We start from the raw sequence: 5474 nt of genomic DNA, 5'->3' as shown, positions 1-5474 counted from the left end.
TATTGTACGTTCAAAGAGTTAGATCCATTTACACGCCGGGTGGCGGTAATATTTTTTGGGTGATTAGTGCATTCCAGTGACATAAACGTACAGTTTCCAGCCAACGGCAAGCTGCAATTGACCGATTGTGCTAAATAAACTGACTTTCTGCTTCACAACCACTATTGTACGTTCAAAGAGTTAAATCCATATACACGCCGGGTGGCGGTAATATTTTTTGGGTGATTAGTGCATTCCAGTGATATAAACGTACAGTTTCCAGCCAACGGCAAGCTGCAATTGACCGATTGTGCTAAATAAACTGACTTTCTGCTTCACAACCACTATTGTACGTTCAAAGAGTTAGATCCATTTACACGCCGGGTGGCGGTAATATTTTTTGGGTGATTAGTGCATTCCAGTGACATAAACGTACAGTTTCCAGCCAACGGCAAGCTGCAATTGACAGATTGTGCTAAATAAACTGACTTTCTGCTTCACAACCACTATTGTACGTTCAAAGAGTTAAATCCATTTACACGCCGGCTGGCGGTAATATTTTTTGGGTGATTAGTGCATTCCAGTGACACAAACGTACAGTTTCCAGCCAACGGCAAGCTGCAATTGACCGATTGTGTACAATAAACTGACTTTCTGCTTCACAACCACTATTGTACGTTCAAAGAGTTAAATCCATATACACGCCGGCTGGCGGTAATATTTTTTGGGTGATTAGTGCATTCCAGTGACATAAACGTACAGTTTCCAGCCAACGGCAAGCTGCAATTGACCGATTGTGCTAAATAAACTGACTTTCTGCTTCACAACCACTATTGTACGTTCAAAGAGTTAAACCCATTTACACGCCGGCTGGCGGTAATATTTTTTGGGTGATTAGTGCATTCCAGTGACAGAAACGTACAGTCTCCAGCCAACGGCAAGCTGCAATTGACCGATTGTGCTAAATAAACTGACTTTCTGCTTCACAACCACTATTGTACGTTCAAAGAGTTAGATCCATTTACACGCCGGGTGGCGGTAATATTTTTTGGGTGATTAGTGCATTCCAGTGACATAAACGTACAGTTTCCAGCCAACGGCAAGCTGCAATTGACCGATTGTGCTAAATAAACTGACTTTCTGCTTCACAACCACTATTGTACGTTCAAAGAGTTAAATCCATTTACACGCCGGCTGGCGGTAATATTTTTTGGGTGATTAGTGCATTCCAGTGACACAAACGTACAGTTTCCAGCCAACGGCAAGCTGCAATTGACCGATTGTGCTAAATAAACTGACTTTCTGCTTCACAACCACTATTGTACGTTCAAAGAGTTAAATCCATATACACGCCGGCTGGCGGTAATATTTTTTGGGTGATTAGTGCATTCCAGTGACATAAACGTACAGTTTCCAGCCAACGGCAAGCTGCAATTGACCGATTGTGCTAAATAAACTGACTTTCTGCTTCACAACCACTATTGTACGTTCAAAGAGTTAGATCCATTTACACGCCGGGTGGCGGTAATATTTTTTGGGTGATTAGTGCATTCCAGTGACATAAACGTACAGTTTCCAGCCAACGGCAAGCTGCAATTGACCGATTGTGCTAAATAAACTGACTTTCTGCTTCACAACCACTATTGTACGTTCAAAGAGTTAAATCCATATACACGCCGGGTGGCGGTAATATTTTTTGGGTGATTAGTGCATTCCAGTGATATAAACGTACAGTTTCCAGCCAACGGCAAGCTGCAATTGACCGATTGTGCTAAATAAACTGACTTTCTGCTTCACAACCACTATTGTACGTTCAAAGAGTTAGATCCATTTACACGCCGGGTGGCGGTAATATTTTTTGGGTGATTAGTGCATTCCAGTGACATAAACGTACAGTTTCCAGCCAACGGCAAGCTGCAATTGACAGATTGTGCTAAATAAACTGACTTTCTGCTTCACAACCACTATTGTACGTTCAAAGAGTTAAATCCATTTACACGCCGGCTGGCGGTAATATTTTTTGGGTGATTAGTGCATTCCAGTGACACAAACGTACAGTTTCCAGCCAACGGCAAGCTGCAATTGACCGATTGTGTACAATAAACTGACTTTCTGCTTCACAACCACTATTGTACGTTCAAAGAGTTAAATCCATATACACGCCGGCTGGCGGTAATATTTTTTGGGTGATTAGTGCATTCCAGTGACATAAACGTACAGTTTCCAGCCAACGGCAAGCTGCAATTGACCGATTGTGCTAAATAAACTGACTTTCTGCTTCACAACCACTATTGTACGTTCAAAGAGTTAAACCCATTTACACGCCGGCTGGCGGTAATATTTTTTGGGTGATTAGTGCATTCCAGTGACAGAAACGTACAGTCTCCAGCCAACGGCAAGCTGCAATTGACCGATTGTGCTAAATAAACTGACTTTCTGCTTCACAACCACTATTGTACGTTCAAAGAGTTAGATCCATTTACACGCCGGGTGGCGGTAATATTTTTTGGGTGATTAGTGCATTCCAGTGACATAAACGTACAGTTTCCAGCCAACGGCAAGCTGCAATTGACAGATTGTGCTAAATAAACTGACTTTCTGCTTCACAACCACTATTGTACGTTCAAAGAGTTAAATCCATTTACACGCCGGCTGGCGATAATATTTTTTGGGTGATTAGTGCATTCCAGTGACACAAACGTACAGTTTCCAGCCAACGGCAAGCTGCAATTGACCGATTGTGCTAAATAAACTGACTTTCTGCTTCACAACCACTATTGTACGTTCAAAGAGTTAAATCCATATACACGCCGGCTGGCGGTAATATTTTTTGGGTGATTAGTGCATTCCAGTGACATAAACGTACAGTTTCCAGCCAACGGCAAGCTGCAATTGACCGATTGTGCTAAATAAACTGACTTTCTGCTTCACAACCACTATTGTACGTTCAAAGAGTTAAATCCATTTACACGCCGGCTGGCGGTAATATTTTTTGGGTGATTAGTGCATTCCAGTGACAGAAACGTACAGTCTCCAGCCAACGGCAAGCTGCAATTGACCGATTGTGCTAAATAAACTGACTTTCTGCTTCACAACCACTATTGTACGTTCAAAGAGTTAGATCCATTTACACGCCGGGTGGCAGTAATATTTTTTGGGTGATTAGTGCATTCCAGTGACATAAACGTACAGTTTCCAGCCAACGGCAAGCTGCAATTGACAGATTGTGCTAAATAAACTGACTTTCTGCTTCACAACCACTATTGTACGTTCAAAGAGTTAAATCCATTTACACGCCGGCTGGCGGTAATATTTTTTGGGTGATTAGTGCATTCCAGTGACACAAACGTACAGTTTCCAGCCAACGGCAAGCTGCAATTGACCGATTGTGCTAAATAAACTGACTTTCTGCTTCACAACCACTATTGTACGTTCAAAGAGTTAAATCCATATACACGCCGGCTGGCGGTAATATTTTTTGGGTGATTAGTGCATTCCAGTGACATAAACGTACAGTTTCCAGCCAACGGCAAGCTGCAATTGACCGATTGTGCTAAATAAACTGACTTTCTGCTTCACAACCACTATTGTACGTTCAAAGAGTTAAATCCATTTACACGCCGGCTGGCGGTAATATTTTTTGGGTGATTAGTGCATTCCAGTGACAGAAACGTACAGTCTCCAGCCAACGGCAAGCTGCAATTGACCGATTGTGCTAAATAAACTGACTTTCTGCTTCACAACCACTATTGTACGTTCAAAGAGTTAGATCCATTTACACGCCGGGTGGCGGTAATATTTTTTGGGTGATTAGTGCATTCCAGTGATATAAACGTACAGTTTCCAGCCAACGGCAAGCTGCAATTGACCGATTGTGCTAAATAAACTGACTTTCTGCTTCACAACCACTATTGTACGTTCAAAGAGTTAGATCCATTTACACGCTGGGTGGCGGTAATATTTTTTGGGTGATTAGTGCATTCCAGTGACATAAACGTACAGTTTCCAGCCAACGGCAAGCTGCTATTGACAGATTGTGCTAAATAAACTGACTTTCTGCTTCACAACCACTATTGTACGTTCAAAGAGTTAAATCCATTTACACGCCGGCTGGCGGTAATATTTTTTGGGTGATTAGTGCATTCCAGTGACACAAACGTACAGTTTCCAGCCAACGGCAAGCTGCAATTGACCGATTGTGTACAATAAACTGACTTTCTGCTTCACAACCACTATTGTACGTTCAAAGAGTTAGATCCATTTACACGCCGGGTGGCGGTAATATTTTTTGGGTGATTAGTGCATTCCAGTGACATAAACGTACAGTTTACAGCCAACGGCAAGCTGCAATTGACCGATTGTGCTAAATAAACTGACTTTCTGCTTCACAACCACTATTGTACGTTCAAAGAGTTAAATCCATTTACACGCCGGCTGGCGGTAATATTTTTTGGGTGATTGGTGCATTCCAGTGACATAAACGTACAGTTTCCAGCCAACGGCAAGCTGCAATTGACCGATTGTGTACAATAAACTGACTTTCTGCTTCACAACCACTATTGTACGTTCAAAGAGTTAGATCCATTTACACGCCGGGTGGCGGTAATATTTTTTGGGTGATTAGTGCATTCCAGTGACATAAACGTACAGTTTCCAGCCAACGGCAAGCTGCAATTGACCGATTGTGTACAATAAACTGACTTTCTGCTTCACAACCACTATTGTACGTTCAAAGAGTTAAATCCATTTACACGCCGGCTGGCGGTAATATTTTTTGGGTGATTAGTGCATTCCAGTGACACAAACGTACAGTTTCCAGCCAACGGCAAGCTGCAATTGACCGATTGTGTACAATAAACTGACTTTCTGCTTCACAACCACTATTGTACGTTCAAAGAGTTAGATCCATTTACACGCCGGGTGGCGGTAATATTTTTTGGGTGATTAGTGCATTCCAGTGACCTAAACGTACAGTTTCCAGCCAACGGCAAGCTGCAATTGACCGATTGTGCTAAATAAACTGACTTTCTGCTTCACAACCACTATTGTATGTTCAAAGAGTTAAATCCATTTACACGCCGGCTGGCGGTAATATTTTTTGGGTGATTAGTGCATTCCAGTGACAGAAACGTACAGTTTCCAGCCAACGGCAAGCTGCAATTGACCGATTGTGTACAATAAACTGACTTTCTGCTTCACAACCACTATTGTACGTTCAAAGAGTTAAATCCATTTACACGCCGGCTGGCGGTAATATTTTTCGGGTGATTAGTGCATTCCAGTGACCTAAACGTACAGTTTACAGCCAACGGCAAGCTGCAATTGATCGATTGTGTACAATAAACTGACTTTCTGCTTCACAACCACTATTGTACGTTCAAAGAGTTAAATCCATATACACACCAGGTGGCGGTAATATTTTTTGGGTGATTAGTGCATTCCAGTGACATAAACGTACAGTTTACAGCCAACGGCAAGCTGCAATTGACCGATTG

The sequence above is a fragment of the Staurois parvus genome, unplaced genomic scaffold, assembly GCF_062004578.1.
Source record: "Staurois parvus isolate SC_StPar_1 unplaced genomic scaffold, SC_StPar_1.0 ptg000135l, whole genome shotgun sequence".
NCBI lineage: Eukaryota > Metazoa > Chordata > Amphibia > Anura > Ranidae > Staurois > Staurois parvus.
The sequence above is the reverse complement of the archived record's forward strand: the minus strand, read 5'-3'. Positions refer to the sequence as shown.